At 37.5% G+C, this 18,535-nt stretch overlaps 1 protein-coding gene across 2 annotated transcripts in view; it reads right to left on the bottom strand.

Annotated features, from left to right (window-relative positions):
- doc2b (double C2-like domains, beta) overlaps positions 1 to 18,535 on the bottom strand; it is a 228,462-nt gene that overhangs the window by 110,938 nt on the left and 98,989 nt on the right. The gene's annotated exons all lie outside the window — the stretch shown is intronic.

The following is an 18,535-nucleotide window of genomic DNA, read 5'->3' on the forward strand; positions in this document are numbered from 1 at the left end:
GAGACAGCCCTTAAAATGGCCGACTCCATGATCAGTGCCCTGACTACTGAACAAGGGAGTTGATTGAGACACAGCCGTTGTTTGTTCAGTTCAGCATTTAAATCAACCCCAGTCAACAAGATGAAGGAAAAAGATAGTCGCTGCTTCCGAAATCGAATACTTCTCTACTTTATAGTATGCAAAAAAACAACAAAAAAACAGTACGCTAGAAGAGTTGTATGTCCGAATAGTATTTGAAAAACAGTAGGCGAAATGTACCCGGATGACCGACTACTTCCATCGAGATTCTGAAGTGCGCATGGATACTTTACTTTCCCATGAGGCCACGGGAGAGGATTTAGGAATGGCAGTGAAGTGATGCAACTGACGCTGGTAGGTCACGTGACAGTAACAACTTGGCAGATGTAGTATGTTCGAATTTAGGGTGTGTACTAGGGGTGTAACGATACACAAAACTGACGGTTCGGTACGTCCCACGGTTTTGACGTCTCGGTTCGGTTCGGTTCATTTAGGTGGGGTGGGGGGTTTAGAAAGCTAAAATTGCTTCTTTTTTTTTTAAACAGTGCTTTAATTAAATAAATTAAATTTTTTAAAAATCTTTAAATTAATTCAATTACAAGTAAACGTTTTGCAAGGATAACAAAATTATCTGCTAATGCTGTAAACTAGGAGCCCTTACTTGCACATTACTGTAACATTAAAGCTTAACAACAGAGCCTAGACTTTTAGCCTAAATTCAGTTGCTATTTATTTTTAGATTAATAATAATCAACACTCAAGTAACAAATTGTATGAAAACATGTAAACTGCACATAAGGCAGTTTTCACATTAACATGTTTTTACTCTAGGCTAATTTATTATTGAAATATAATCATTTAAACAGTTGCTGTCATTTTCATGACAGATATTTTAAACATACATTAAATAATCAAGATGTCATTAACAGGTTAAGTAAAATATAATATATAGGCTAATATAGTGTATTTATTTAGTGAAAGAGTTCATTTCTTTAGCAAACCAACAAGCTGTGGACACTGACTTGCCTGAGGTAAATAAAGCTAAGTGAAAAACGTTTTATTGACGTATTTCCGCTGTTGAAACACTGACTGAGCGATTACACGAGTTATGATGCCTTTCAGTAAGTATACTGTATCTTTCAACATACCTTCAGGTGTCCATTCATGTTTATTCTGTAACTGAGGAAGAGATGCTCGCGTTTACTCGCGCTCCGCGCTGCCGCTTGAAATGAGGAGCTAGTACGGTGATCTGTCACGCCACATCAAAGAGCGCCAAAACGACATTTAATGTTTGAATTTCGTGATCAAATAGACAGAATTTGAAAGATTACACCTTGCTTATTATCGAAAGTAACAAAACACTGAGCTTAGTGCGATTAAATGTGGTTAATGGTGGTTAGGCAACAACACTGTATTCGTTGTGTACACATAAGACATGAGGTCCAATGAGCCGGGACAGCGGGGGGTGGGGCAGCAGGGGGTGGGGCAGCAGGGGGCGGGGCGGGCGTGTTCGGTACGCCATGAGAGTATCGCGATTCATATCATGGGTGGTGTATCGCGGTTTTTCGGTTCGGTTCGAATATCGTTACACCCCTAGTGTGTACACACTTTTAGTTCGGTTCGCTTGGTTCGCTTGGTCGAGACCAAAAAATAAATAAAAGTTGTCCTAGTCTACTTCACGTTCAGATTGGAACAGAAATGTAGATCATTTTAAAATTCTCTCATCATTTTTGTCCCTCCATTGAAAGTCCAAGCAACCGATATTTTCAAGCTTGCATAATGATGGCTGATGTGTGAGGGGAATGTGTGCACTATTGTTCTGCTTTGGAGGTGAAGAGTGAATGTGGCTTTATCCAGAGCAGATTCCTGAGGCACACATCTGTGTGGCTGTCCTGCTGTTACCATAGAGACACACGAAACGCCGGTCCCTCAGACAACGTGCACCATTCTCCACTCTCTGGGAGAGATATGCAGCCATCGAAGGGATTAGTTTTATCAGAGCATCCATAAAATGTGCTTTATCTAATCTCTCGACACCACTGCCGCACAACAAAGGTACGTACATGGGCAAATAGAGCCAACTCACAAAATGGCCACCAGCTAAAATTCCAGCGTGACTCTCCAGCCGCTGCAATGGACAACCTTCAATAAAATGAAGTTACCTTTGTAATTTAATGTTTTTATGATTAAAACACTCTTTCAAAAGTGAAAGGGCAAAATGTTCCCAGAAAAAGTCGATGTAGCCTTTGAGTCTGTATTACAAACTGATGAGCTGCGCAAAGGGCACGCTACAAACAGACTGACACGGCTTCAGTGACTTGGCAGACAGCCTGTTTTGGGGCATTGGATTATATTTGCGTGTCCCTTTTTAGGGTTATAAAAGGCATGAATGTCTTTTTACTTACTAAGACTTAAGCAAAAGCTGACTGCACTGTAAACAGACCTCTTTATGAGCAAAAATGGAGTATGGGATAGCATTACTGAGAGCAACACTACAGCTTAAAGTGCTTGCCAAACTTTCAGCCAACAGTTAATTTACTGAATTTAGTGTGAAAGTTCAAGAAAGTCTTAGTACTTCTCAGATAAGTTTCTTATGGAATCATGGCGGACACAATGTGGGCTAGTCTGGCCCAGTTTGCAGCTGCTTCTGGCCAATAAGCATCCACTGAGACAGACCAGTTTTACATCCGGTTCAGGGGTTTAAATAGTTGATGAATCCACAATGATAGACAATCATATAATTGCACAACAGCATCAGTTTAAAATCGGCTATATAGAAAACTGATGAAATGATCAGAAATATGTGTAGATTTTATGTTTCTGTCCATCGAAAAGTATCCCTTCGGAACCAAGGAAGATAACCATAAAGATAATTATAATGATAACTACTGTATATTAGCATCTATTACAATTGGCAATAACGATCAGGGGCCGGACACACACATTTTGATCTTAAAGGAGAACTCCGGTCAATTTTAACATTGAGCTCATTTTTTTGTAAATTTGGAGTGCTGTCAATACAGAGAACAACGACAAAAATCGGTGTTGCCTACACCGTGTTATCCTCTTTTTAAAATTTGCACCCTGTTGACTTCAATGGGGCAAGTTTTAAACCTGCTTTTAGCCTCTTAACATCCTTGATGTGTCATTACAAGTGCACAGCCAATGTGAGTGATTCCTTCAGAGTGAACACGGGTGAATCTGACTGCAGTAGATGTGAAAGATATGAATAAAAATGATGTTATTTCAGCCAGCGCACATACCTGTATTTACATCCTGTTTTCGGGTGAAGTCCACAGTAGTCGATTGTCGAGTTCGGGCGCATGATCGTACGTACTAAACCTATGCGCGTGAACTCGACAATCGACTACTGTGGACTTCAGCCGAAAACAGGACGTAAATACAGGTATGTGCGCTGGCTGAAATAACATCACTTTAAATCATATCTTTCACATCTACTGCAGTCAGATTGACCCGTGTTCACTCTAAAGGAATCACTCACATGGCTGGGCACTTGTAATGACACATCAAGGATGTTAAGAGGCTAAAAGCAGGTTTAAAACTTGCCCCATTGAAGTCAACAGGGTGCAAATTTTAAAAAGAGGATAACACGGTGTAGGCAACACCGATTTTTGTCGTTGTTCTCTGTACTGACAGCACTCCAAATTTACAAAAAAATGAGCTCAATGTTAAAATTGACCGGAGTTCTCCTTTAAGATAAACTGTAAAAAGTCTGTAAGAACATTAAGGGCAATTCTTGAATCTCTAATATATTTTTTAGGAACATCCGATTTTTTCTTAATTAGAAAATGGCACACTTTGATGTTATCTATGGAAGCTTGTTTTCAACACAGATTTTTTTTTTTTTTAAATTGTGAGTTTACAGTTGTAATCAAAATTATTCAACCCCCATTGCAGTTTATTGGCAAAATGTACAGACTTTCAGAATCAAAACGAAACCGCACATGATTTGGCAAAGGCTGTGATTATTTTAATGCGCAGCTTGTTAGCGCACCACGGCTGATCTGCAGTAAATGCTGCTCCATCTGAAAACCTATAAATCGCAATAATCCAAATCGGTTAAGCACGATTTCCATGTTAATTGTGATTAATTGTGCAGCCCTACTTTCAGCTGTTTGCAATGAACAAACTAAACAAAAGTAAATGAAATAGCTCAACACAACAAATGTTTCAAGTGGTTTTCCCAAATTCAACTGAAAATGCAACTTTTAGTGACTTTTACAGTCTCAAAATTATTCACCCCCTTCATAGCAAGAATCTTTAGTATTTAGTAGAACACCCATTAGCTGTTAAGATGTCGCCCTCTTTCTTTGTGTGTGCCTTTAGGTAATATTTGGCCTTCGATCGAGGCGTTTTAGGCAGATCTGGAACAGTGTTCTATGCAAGACAAAATACATCTTTTTGTTGGAGACTATGAGCTTTGTAACTTGTAGATACATTACATACTAAAGGAAAAGGAATACATTAGGAAACATTTCACCTTTAAGATAAGTTGGTGGTATCCTAATTTTAAGAGTGTTTTTTTTTTTACAATGAAAAGTTGTTTATTATAAGTCTGCACTGCAATATTGTTGTCTGTCGCTTTAAATTATCAAGCTTTTTAAAATTAGAAGGATTCGGATTGACGGTCAAGGCTTTTATTGTTTATCAGCTGGAAAAAAAAAAAAAATTCTGAAAGTGATTCCAACAATATTGTTCCTCTGTGTCGTTAACGTTATACTGTAGCTGTGGATTGAACTTCCCTAGTGTAATACAATTAGAATAATTATTAAAACTTTACAGTTACACTTACTGTATCGTTATAGTTATCGTCCTTGATGTGATTGGCCCTTACACTCATAAAACAAAATGGAAGTGCCTCACACAACATTTTAAAGATTTGATGCGACTAACCTAAAATACGTTTTCCCTCAGATGTTATGTAAAGCCAGACAGTTTAATCGGAATTGCTGATTCTAAGCTAGTTCCATTTTGTACAATATCCATCAGGCAGTCAGAGAACGAACTATGGACGGTCTGTGGGACACAATAAGGCAAACTGGTTCTTAAGGGGGAAAAAAAAAACTTCTATTATTTTTGTCATTTGTACTATTTATTATATTCTGTGTAGAAGTAGAAAAGAAGTGCAACATGAGAGGAGGCCTAGTCATTAGATGAGTTTGAGGACATTTTAGGTGTCGGATCCCACACAATCCCATTAGCTTTGCTGAAATGACAACGCAAAACAGAACAGAACAAAATCAAATGTATTTTTAGTGTAGCAAACCTTTTCATGATGAATAATACACTTCATGTATATGACGAGCCACAACAAACATCCCTTAAAAATGATTAGCATGCTAATTTTACCAAATGCAGGTTTATATAAAGCGGTTACAATATGTAAAACATCCTTTTCACCGAATTTGGCAGAGCATGTTTAGCTCCGCCTTATGCTTTACGTGATGACTCATGCATACATTACTCTTACTGCTAAATGTTCCTCTCATTAACTATTATGGGTAGCCATGAAATCTTAACATCTGAGAGGAAGTTGGACGAGTGCAGATTAAGCGTGTGAGTCATCAATAGGAATGTATTTCCTGGCTGTAGGATCCTGACAGACGCATTCAAACACCACAAGGCTTGATGCTTCACCTAAATGGAGTGTGTCATGGGCTCTTCAGCTCACTGTTAACCAAGTGTCATCTCACAAAAAAAAAAAAATAAAAAAAAAAATTATATTCGCTTAACCCTCTGAGGTCGGCAAACGCGCCGGCGCGTTTTGCTGGATTTTCTCCACATTGTAGCACTATAAACTTAAATTACTCCGTCATTTATGGTCATACAGAAAAAAGAAATATAAAAAAAGAATCTGTGATATTTCTACTTTTGTATGTGTCCACTTACAATCAAATCAAAACATTGTGCTTTTGTAAAATAAAGAATATAAACAGGGTGTGCGTTCTGCCTCTCCGTCGCGGTGAACTTTTTTTTCTTGAGCACGTCTATAAACTGAAACAAAACTCAGCGAATACTTGTCACACATTTATGAGCCATACACCTTTATAAACATTTAAGTGTGTACTTTTAAATGATCGGGTTCAAAACGAAAACAAATATTTTCTGTTTAAGTAATTTGTATAAAACCAACAAGATGTCCAGCTTCTCAAACGCTTGCTCATTACAGTTAATTTGGCCACGCCCACTCGCGCAAAAGATATTCACATGCAAATCTCCACATGGAACGCGAACGCGCTCGTTACCTCAACAACAAAACACCAAAACACTTCACTTCACTTTTCGTCGAGTTTGAAAGACGCGCCTGAGCTTACATTGGATTTAGGCTACCTCAGAAGAAGAAGAACGCAATTTGAAGACAAGAAAGATTTAAGGTAAGAAATTCTTACATGTTTGTTATTGTTGCATAAATGTCACGTTGCAGTTGAACTGTTGCTAGATATATGGGGAATATTATAATATTTAGACCCGTGTTTACTGTTAGGCCTACTGTGTTTGTGGCTATCTGGTCAAACGTAGATATGTATATGGTAACCATAATGTTTTATATTTGAGCGCGATCGCGTTTGAATGTATCAGATTTTGCAGCGCGATCGCGTTTGAATGTATCATTTGAAAATTTGAAAAGCAAAACACACCAAACGGCTTCATGTTTTTACTATTATCTCATTTCATATCATCATAACGAATGGAAACATTTGAAGTAACATGATAATCAATATATTTTTCTCTAGCTTGGTTGTTACTGAAATATTTTTATTATTATTTTACCCAGCACTGCGCATAGCCTATGCCTACAAGGCACAACAAACCTGGTGTTCATTTACTATATATTGTTGGAAACATTTGTGTGTGTGTGTGTGTGTGTGTGTGTGTGTGTGTGTGTGTGTGTGTGTGTGTATTTTGTGAACTTTAAAAAGCAATTTTAACCAGAAAAATCTAATATTTATTTCCAAAATCGTGCAGACCTTTCTCTTGATATCAGTATGTTCACTTTTTTTTCAGGGCCCAGATGAGTCCTACCGACTTCAACATTCACATGAGTCTCTGGAACATGAACATGGTAAAGTGAAAATCAAACACCTTGGAAATTGAAGGTATGTACAATGTTTTTAGGAATGGCACAAAGGTCTCTGTCTTTCAATAAGTGCTTTTTTGCCATTTGTTGTGTCTATTTGGATTATGTTGTGTAAATAAATCCAAACAATTTAAAAGCCATTCTTTTTTAAATCTCCTCATTTACAGTATTGTGCAAGGTTGCTCAGAATGATGGGCCCTGATAAGCTCCTAATAGGGCCATTAGGGAGGTTCTTTGTCTTTCTCAGGTGAGAAAAGCCTTACATATTAATGAGGTAATCCGCCCCTTCGCATAAGGCTTATTCACACAAAACACGTCGTAAAAATTTTAAATCAATATATTGTCTTCTCTGAATGAGCAGTCAGGGTGATTTTCACATAGTTTTGCAGCAAATATTCTAGGCTACGTCATACAATTTTCAAAAGTCTTGTGAAGAAATAATCAGTAGGGGTTTCATGGCCTTATTTCAGTGAGAATTTTTTTTTGTATTTTCACAAACCACGCATAAATGTCATTATCTCAAAACTACAAACTTTTACATACATGCTGTTGATATATTATTGTAGCAGAGTTTGTGCTGAATACAGTGTAATTAGACTTTAGCCATGAAAATGTCACAAGTAACAGAAATAACCAGAAATGTCAGAGCATGTCAGAACACCTCCAGGGCCCAGAAAACAGCTCAGACCTCAGAGGGTTAATGCTCTCACCCATTTAGTTTATGAACTACTACAGGCCCAAGGCATTTCTGAAATGAATACAGTTTATAATCCTACTGAGCTTCAGTAGCATTGCCACCTACTAAGGAAATCTGAAATGGCTTTGCTATTAAAAAAAAAAAAGAAAACCAGAGGGCTTGAGGATTTTCACAGTACTTGAAATGTAGTCAGCTGATGTTCTTTTTAAAGGGCTCACATTATACTTTATCAGTTAAGTTTTTCTCCCTGAGGTCCACTTATAATTTTAAATCAAGGTTTTTATATCAGAAACATTCCTATTTTCAACCCAGTCTCATGAAAAAAAAAGTGCCTGCAAAATATTACCTTATTGCTTGTTTCATGGCACTTTCAAGGTGAAATGTCCAGTTAGTAGCCCTAAAAACAAGATTTAAATGTTTTTTGAAAAAAAAAATTTTTTATTATGTTGGTTGTTGTACGTCTCGCGGTAGTTCAGAAATGAAATGTCCAGTGAGTGGCGCAAATATGAATGCTCTATTGCAGGGGCGTCCAATCCTGCTCCTGGAGGGCAAACCTCCAGCAGAATTTAGCTCCAACACACTTGACTGGAAGTTTCTGGTGAGCGTGAAGAACTTGATTAGCTGTTCTCAGGACTGTTATAGGCTTGAGCTAAACTCTGCTGTACAGTGGCCCTCCAGGAGCAGGTTCGGACACCCCTGCGCTATTGTGTTTGAAAATAAAGTACCACATACACAAAACCCAACCGACAGTGCTAACAAGAAATGAGAGATAAAAATGCATTTGCTGAAGCAACCATGCCATTTTATCTTCCTTATCTTGATTCATGTCGAGAGTCTGTTCTTTTCCTGTAGGTCTATTTGAACTAACAATGCATTAAATCAAACTCACCTACTGGGGAAAAAAAGAAGAAGGAAAAGCTACTCTAAGATGCGTAGTGTCCCTGAAAGGAAACAATAACCAAGTAAATTGGTAAATTTTTCAGCACTATTTACTTGATTTAAATTTTTTTTTTTTTTACGGAAAGACACAATGGAGTCAGGTTAGATAAGCAGAGCTTTGGTTAAGCAGAACTCTGATAATCTTGAAATAAGGGCCAACAGAATAAATATATATATTTAAATGACTGCACCAATGATTTAAGCACCTAGTTCATATGATCAGAGCATTCCCAGAATGTGAGGGACTTTATACAAAGACTTGGAAAGAATGTTCAAAACGATGTAAGTGTAGAATTTATTAACTTGTGCAGAAAACTAGCTTATTACTGGATCCTTTACTAGATAAAGCCTTTGCAAGTTGTACAACTTTCCTCTGAAACGCAAAGAGCAAAGTTCATGGCAGCATTAAGCTTTTTAGGCTCCTGGAGCTGATGAGATTGAAACTCTTTGATTTCGCATGAAGGTCATATCACCCTTGATGTCTCTGAAGGAGTGAAATGTTAAGAGTGTAATGTCCCTATAGGCAGAGGTGAATTTCTATACAGTAACAAGACAGCACATACCTCAGCGTCTGGGAGTCAAAGGACAAGGCCGGGCAATGAAACTTTGTCTTTGGACGCCTCTCACTGCATCAGAACAAATAAAGCAAGCCAACCCACGCAGAGTCACGCCGTCTCTAAACAATCTCCGCTTCAGACTGAATGAGCGCTGAAAGAATTGCTGTCTCTTTTCAAAAGATGCTGATTTCATAGATTCATTACATGATTGGCTTTCTGTGTGGGGGCTGTTTTTCTGCGCTTGATTGAAAAACCATTCACCTGCCACAATGGACAACATCTCTTCATTATTTCTCAGTGCCACACCGACAACCTTGGGAATTGTATGAGTGAAAAACAGCCTTCTAAGCAACAGACTTCTGGTAAAAGTCTATGGATGTGACATTAAAGAAAAAAAGTGTAAACAGTTGCACTTGAAGCCTAATTTAATAAGTGTGTTCCATATACTTCCCTAAGTTTTTTCAATACTTCACAATACTTCTCACGCCGTTATCAATCTCTCTCTATTTTTTTCCTTTTTGAAAGTTGTGAAAACACTGTTGTTGAGTTTTTCTTTTGCTATTTGAGCAAATGGGAACACACAATATATATTTAAATGTAGTCTCTCTTTCATCGCTATAAAAGTTTGCCCAACTATGACGACTTCTGAGAAACATGGAAATGTGGAAAGGGTCAATACTTGTGTGTTGCTGGACATCCCCATATCACTTCACCAATAATCACTGTAGGTTAATTTTGTTCCCCTAATTGAGATTCATTAAAAAATCCAAACAGATGAAAGATCAGTTTCACATACACGTGTCAAAAATTACAAGTTAGAAACAAAAATAGAAAGATGGATGTGGATATAACAGTTTTATGAGTCATTGCTGTTGCTACGTTGCACACTAGACACTGATGTGTGTGTAATGGTGTGTGACACTTACAGTGTGACACATAAAAATGTTTTTATTTTTAAACAGACGCAATGAAGTCATTTATTAGAGATCCAAAACTGATTTTTCTCAGTGTTGTTATTGTTAACTAAATGTGAAACTATTAAAAATCGTTTTTGGCAATTCAAATAAAGTTGAAATAGACAAGCAATTCCCGCACACTATCGTAACTTGCAAAGAAGTATTCTTTATTCACACAACGTTTCAACAATTGTTGATCATGTGTATTAGATGATCTTGTTAACCTACAGTGGGATCTTTATTGATTGTTGTAACTATCATAATTTGTAACTGTTTATGATGTGATGTTAATTTTATACTCCTAATGAGCTTAATTGTTTACAGATGGAGCTTTGGTAATTGGTCATGTGTTTATCTTAAAAGAGATGAATTTGAACATTTGTATACTCCTGATGAAGGTCGTGTGACCGAAACGTTGTGTGAATAAAGAATACTTCTTTGCAAGTTACGATAGTGTGCGGGAATTGCTTGTCTGTTGAAACGATCCACCTGGTTAGTCTCATTATCCTACGCACCTATCAATTGCAGGTGTGCGATGGAGTTTGTTCACTAAATAAAGTTGAAATAAAACAAAATGTAAATGTGATAAAAAATAAAAGCTAATTAAAAATACTAGTCAAGTCAAGTTACCTTTAATTTATTTAGCGCTTTATACAATACAGAGTTTCAGGGAAAAACAGTCGTAAATTCTGCGGTAAAGCAGTTCTAAAAAGAAAATAGTGTCATTGTTCAGCTGAGGTCAGTTCAGTGTTGATTCAAGTCCGTTCAATAATTGTGTAAATGTCATCAATTATGAAACAAGTTCAATTGAACTATAAAGCAGCTCTGGAGAAAACGGTGATGTTTTCGTCTAGCCCAGGTCCGTTCTCATCCAATACTGTCAGTACGGTCAAATTAACCCTCTGGGGTCTAAGGTGTTTTTGGGGTCCTTGAGATGTTCTGACATGCCCTGACATTTTTGCTTTTTTCAGTTGCTTATAAACATATTAATGGCAAAAAAAAAAATTACACACTATTTAGCACAAACAGGGCTACCATGAAATGTGAGCAACAAGAATGTACATGTCTGCATTTTTGAGAGAATAATGTTTATGCATGGTTATTGAAAAAACTAAAAACTAAAGTTTCTGAAATAAGGCCATAAAACACATTCTAAATATGTGCCAATAAGACTTTTGTCTAAAAGATGTCATTGCCTAGTGTTTTTTCTTCAAAATGAAGTGAAAATCACCCTGCCTTATCATTCACATAACACAATACATTGATTTGAATTTTGCAAAGCACTTTCTGTTTGGAAAGGCCATATGCGGAGTGGGCGTCAACGGTCATGTATATGTAGTGGTTCACACCTGAGGAAACAATGGGGCCTGCATACTTAATTAGCCATTCATTCAGGTGAGTCACTGAGCCACAAGAATGCAAGAGCAACAGTTGGAAGCATCTCAATTCTTTTTTATTTTTCCACATATTGGGCTTGCAATTTGGCCTATAATATCCAAGGAAAACATGTCTAGTAATTGTGCAGTTAATTCTCATACTGTATTTTCAGTTTTGGAATATTTTTCCTCTCCCCAAATTTGTCAATAATAAAACACAATAAAAGTTATTTAAAGAAAAGGCTTATATTTACCTTTTAATAGTTTGTTTACATCTACCTTGTAAATATATTTTTTTATTAAAAAGGTTACAATTACAACAATTCAAGTGTAATCTTTCTTTGTAAAAACTAAAGTATACATTTTATCATACATATTTCAAAGTTAAGGATTTGATTGATTATTTGATAACTTTATTTTTGACAAAACATATTATATTTAACATGAGCAAATATTGGCAAACTTATTTGAAAGCTTATTTGAGGTGGCAGATATTTTACATTAAAAATGTATAATCTATCCAAAACTAATCAACGAAATGTTGTCTTTCATATGTCTGTAATATAGGTCTTTCATTTTTATTATAAGAAATATAAATGTTAATTTGCAGTTTAATACGTTGCTTATACAAATACATTTTATTTCAACATATTTTAGTCGATATTTACTGAGTGTAGCAATACAGTTTGCTAAAACCGAAACATTCATACACAAACAGAAACGCCTGACTGTAACGTTGTTTTTATGAAATATTAGGGCATATAAATGTTAATTTTCAGTTTAAAACGTTGCTTATACAAATAGCCTACATTTTATTTCAACATATTTCTGTCGATTTTTACTCAACTCAGTACGGCAATACAGTTTGCTAAAACATCATCATTCATTCACACAGGAACGCAATTTAAATTTAAACTGTCTTTTTGCGAGCTGTGGTAAACAGCGCGCATCTCTGCCGTTCATTCATCAAAAACAGAAACCCGATTCACGTGAGAAGAAAAAAAAACTTACAGTATTCCTCAGCTCGCTCCTCGATATACCCGCACTTCTGAGGTACTTTTTTCATTATTGTTATTCCTCACAGCGCTGCGAGACGGTGTAAACAAGTAATGATCTGAATAAACTTGTGTTTCTCGAGCTGATATGGGGGCGTTCACAGGATTGCGCGGATTGCCTCATTCATTTGCGTTTGAATAGCGCGCGCTCTCCGTAGGCGGAGTCACATTACATTTGAATCAGTTGTAATGAGGTCGACTGGAATCGCTCTCTTTTAATACAGATTTCACAAGATGAGAATATTTGTTTTTTATATAAATTACTTCATTTAAGAGAAGAGAATTCAAGCTTCATGCCTGTATGTCTGTTTGCCTGTTTGACTGAGTATTCGCTGAGTTATTGTTCATTTTCGGACGCGTTTCAGAATGGACTACACTGAAAGATAGAAGGCAGAACTCGCATCACGTTTATTTTTCTTTATTTGGCGAAAAGCACAACACTTTGTTTTTATTGTGAGTGTACACAAAAATAATACACACTTAACAGGATAGATTGATGTACAACACAAGCATATAAGATAAAAATTAATATTTTTATTTTATTATTTTTTTGCACTCATACGGAAAAAAACGAGCCTATCGCGCCGGCGCGATAGCCGACCTCAGGGGGTTAATAATATTTCTGAATATTAACCCCCGGTTTCACAGTTTCTAAAATGCATGTTTGAGCTGTCTTAACTGAAAGCAACTTGCACTGACAAATCTTAAAACATGTCAGTGCCATTGTTTAGTTTCAAGATGGACACCAGTAATGTTTTTTTCTAAGGCATGTTTATGAAAGCTACTTTAATTCCAGGCTGCATCACAAGTCAGATTGTAGATTGGGATCATTCAAAATATTCATCCAGTTCCTTCTGCTTGAAGATTACCTAATAAATACTATTATAGTATTTAAGTAATACTAACATTGTGCTGAAAATGGCAACCCTACCAACACTGCATTTCACACAGAACCCATTTTTGCTTTGAATAACGTGATGTGTTTTTTAAAAGTTGTTAGAAGTTTTAAAAGTTTCTAGAACACTGTGTTATATGCGAGACACGGCAAAAGACTGCAAAAAACTGAAACATGTCAGTCTAGCACGTTTACATAGAAAACAATGAAAAAGTGGCGCAATAGAATGAAAAAACATGCCCATAGAGGCACATACATGTAATAAAGGTAAACGATCACAAAAATCACAGCAGTATCTATTGTGACAAAAAAGCAAAAAGCTCCAGAGGAGCGTGTAAACATGGTAATTTATCACAGCGAGCCAATGTTTTCATTTTAGTCGCATTTCGGGGTCAAAGTGAGAGGCGAGTCTGAAGTGGGGCGGCCTGATGAGAGAGATCGGGTGAACTGATTAGCCCGAGCACTCGGTTTCACAAACCTCCATCACAGGCAAATCAGTGTGACTGAGCTCTCCGTCCAAAAACCTGACGGCCTAAACACCTCGGTTAATTCTGATCCGAGCGCTGTTGGCAGGGCTGAGAGGGGACAGCAGGAGTGGCCGGTTACCGTAGCAATGGGCCCGATCTGGAGTGGCTTTCTCATATGAATTGTACCTTAGAGCAGTGGTTCCCAAACCTGTCCTGGAGGACCACCAACACTGCACGTTTTCTTTTTCTCCCTAGTCAAACACACCTGATGCAACTCATCAGCTCATTATCACATGGGTTAATGAGCTGATGAGTTGAATCAGGTGTGTTTGACTAGGGAGAAAAAGAAAACGTGCAGTGTTGGTGGTCCTCCAGGACAGGTTTGGGAACCACTGCCTTAGAGTACATCACACCAAGCAAAGTGTGTAGAAACAGAAGAGAGAGAAAGTGGAGAGGTGATTACAGACGGCCTTTGTCTTTTAATTAAATTAAATATCCGTGTTATTTACTTTATCAGCTAGTGGCTACTTTGAGGTCCATCTGTGACCCTCCATCCCCTGCAATGAGATATCGTTTCCTTTTACCTGCAAGGAGGAAAATAATTACTCAAACTAATTACTCTAACAATAGGGTCAGCCAATTGTTACTTTTATTGAAGATGGGTTTAAAAAACATATCTGGGCTATTTTTGCAACGCTGGATTTTAAAGTTCAGAAACGGTCATGGGGAGCTACATATGCACATGTCCACCCCCCACCCCCCACCTACCTCCCTCCCTCCCTCCCTCCCTCCTCCAATAAGTCAATAACTCCTGGGGAGTATTATCCAAAGTTAAAGAACAGGTGACAGGAATTCAGAACAACTATTGACTAAAGGTCAGCACAGTCAGCAGGAACAACATTCGACAGACCGATTCATGGTGCAGACCAACATCATGAATTCAGACAAACAAACAACTCTTTCAAATACAAACTACTTTTTACTCTCTCACTGCAGAACTTCATTTTGATAAATTATTGTTTGTCTTTGGAACAATGTGCACTGATGAATTGTTAAAGTGCCCCCATTATGCTATATTAAAGGGACCTAATTTTGTTTTGAAGGTCTCCTACAATAGAATTACATGCAACTTTTAATTTCTCATAACATACATTGCAGCATCATCTCTTTTCTGTCTGAAACGGTTCGATAACGGAAACCCTCCTTTCTGAGAGGCTACTCTGCTCTGATTGGTTAGATGGCTCAGTCTGTTTCACGTTCACTGAAAGGTTCTTTGGGGGACCAAAAAATGGTTCTTTATGGCATCGTTGCAAAAAAAATTCCTTTTGGAACCTTAATTTTTGAGAGTGTAGAGGATAGTGAACGATTCAGACAGTGTTAACGTGCTTTCAAATGGGAGGAAAAAAGTCTGATTTTGTGTCAGTGTTACGTGAACCGCTGCAGTGCACACATTGTGTGCTCTGGTCTACAGACACGACAGCATAGAGCAGATTTTATGTGCAAGTCAGCACAAACCACAAAACATATCCGATCTATTAAATTCTCCACAAAATGTATTTTAAAGTGCTATGGAGGAGATCAAACAGAGCAAATGGTTACACAGCCTCATCTTTATAAACAGCACTGACACAAGCCGTCAAATGCAGCTTTGACATTAACAAAACATTATTGGCTTTTTAAAAAGGGGATGACGCCGAGTACTGCAATGAAATTTCAAAGGCACCTCCGTGGGTCTAAGGACAGGAACACTCAGGGAAGAAGTATAAGGCTTTTTTATTTTTTATTAAATATCTAATTCCACATACCTACGATATCATATCGTATTCATGTTACACAGTGGAGAATCAAATCACAGCTTCTTTTCCTCTGACTATTCCCTAATTCCTTGTCATGGAGAAAGAACTGACAGAAGTGTTCATCAAACAGCTAATCTGATTGTTTCCTAAACCTCAGAAGTTTGTAAAGCTTCAATCTCCACAACAAGGTCTCAGGCAGGATTTACTGGCTCCTGGAAGCACCCCACCTGGCCCTGTGATGTTGTTTGATTCCTGGCTTCAACAACCCGGGCAAGAACACTTAAGCCGGACTCACTCGGGGGACACACTGCAAACATACCTGGGCATCTGAGGAAGATCTGAGGTCTTCATAGGCAATTTAATACAATATTAAACAAGAGGAAGACATTTAACATGAAAGACTGATTGTAACAACAAAGACATGACAGTCATTTCAATCAATCAATCAATCAATCAATAAAAGCAATAAACAGCTGCTCCCCAGTTTGGAAAGCATGTGATTTGCGGCTTAATTGCAAAGTTTAACCATAATAGAGTGAAAGTTCATCATTTGCATGTGTTTTAAGTCCTGTCAGTTTAAACATCAAGCGCAAAGAGACTGGAACTCGTGTGCTGTTTTCTGTGCACGCACACAGAGACATGCAGACAACATGTGAACACCGAATTCAGTTCTGTCTTTTCTTTTTGATCTTGAACAGACACGTACACGCAAAATTAAGTCAAAATGCCCATCTCGCAAACAGAGAAAGAAAACGGATGCATATCATTATATTGGATCCGTGCATTCTTCTTAAAGTGACAGCTAATATACCCACAGCTTTTTGTGTCACCAATGTCAATCAAACAACAAAAGAGAAAATCGCTTTTGTAGCTTTAACAAAGGTAAATTGTATTAATTAATGAATGAAATTTTATTTATGTAGTGTTATTTTACATTTGATTATTCAGTGTATTTGAAAAGTTAGATTTACCTGAAATTGAAAACACAAAGCACTGATTATTTCATTTGTCTCTTTTTTCTCATTAAGTTGGCTTGAGAGAGCCAACTTACTGAAATCCTATTTAAACTTATTAAGTTGGCTTGAGAGAGCCAACTTACTGAAATCCTATTTAAACTTATTATTAAGTTGGCTTGAGAGAGCCAACTTACTGAAATCCTATTTAAACTTATTATTAAGTTGGCTTGAGAGAGCCAACTTACTGAAATCCTATTTAAACTTATTATTATTATTATTCTTCTGACCCTAAAAATTTACAACTCAAACTCCTCCTAGAGCTTTAACTCCACATACTCCAAACTCGGCACAGACACTCAAACTGATCTGACTCGTGTTGCTATATCTTTTCAGACTGATCGTACTTACGGTTTTCCTAAAAATGACGATCAAAACTCGAAAAAACTCATTCAAAAACTCCCATTGACTTACATTGGGGAGTTCTAAAAAATTCAAACCGACAAAATTTAAATCTAAACACCTTAAAGACTAAACCAAACTGCCATTCTATATACTATATGAGCCATTGAGACTCATTTAAACTAATAAACTCTAAACTCATACACTTATAAACTAATTAACTTATAAACTCATGAATTCATAGACTTATGAACTCTTAAACTCATAAATTAATAAACTCTGAACTCTTAAACTCATTTAAACTTATAAACTCTAAACTCATTTAAAACGTATAAACTCTAAACTCAAAAACTCTTACACTTATAAACTCATCAATTTATACACTTATAAACTCTAAACTCATAAACTCTGAGTGTGTGTGTGTGTGTGTGTGAACACACACACACACACACACACACACACACACTAAACTCATTTAAACTTAAACTCTAAACTCATTTAAACTTATAAACTCAAAACTCAAATTCTCGTAAACTACTTTAAACTTCAAACCACTTCTTTAGTTTAAAGCTTCCAGCTCCCAAGCAACTCCATAGCAACCAAACTTGAGTACCCTAGCAACCGTTTTGCAAGACCTATATCTCTGTATCAGAACATCGTATAGAGATGAGGTTTGGCTCTTTTGACTCATGCTAGCAAACAGCACTTCCAACATGCTACACATGCTAGCACTGAATAGCTACATGCTAATAACGAGTAGTTAAGTGCTATATCATGCCAAGATCATGCTAAGAACTCTATAAAGACTCCATAGTAACCATCTGTGACAACTACCAACCACCTAGCAACACCATAGCAACCGCCCAGAACACCCTAGCAACCGCCTAGTAACCGCCCAGAATACCTTAGCAACCGCCTAGCAACACCATAGCAACCACCCAGAACACCCTAGCAACCGCCTAGCAACCACTCAGAATACCCTAGCAACCGCCTAGCAACACCATAGCAACCACCCAGAACACCCTAGCAACCGCCTAGCAACCACCCAGAATACCCTAGCAACCGCCTAGCAACACCATAGCAACCACCCAGAACACCCTAGCAACCGCCTAGCAACCACCCAGAACACCCTAGCAACAGCATAGCAACCACTCAGAACACCATAGCAACCGCCTAGCAACCACCCAGAATACCTTAGCAACCGCCTAGCAACACCCTAGCAACCGCCTAGCAACCACTCAGAATACCCTAGCAACTGCCTAGCAACACCATAGCAACCACCCAGAACACCCTAGCAACCGCCTAGCAACCACCCAGAATACCCT

The sequence above is a fragment of the Squalius cephalus genome (genome assembly GCF_949319135.1).
Source record: "Squalius cephalus genome assembly, chromosome: 5".
NCBI lineage: Eukaryota > Metazoa > Chordata > Actinopteri > Cypriniformes > Leuciscidae > Squalius > Squalius cephalus.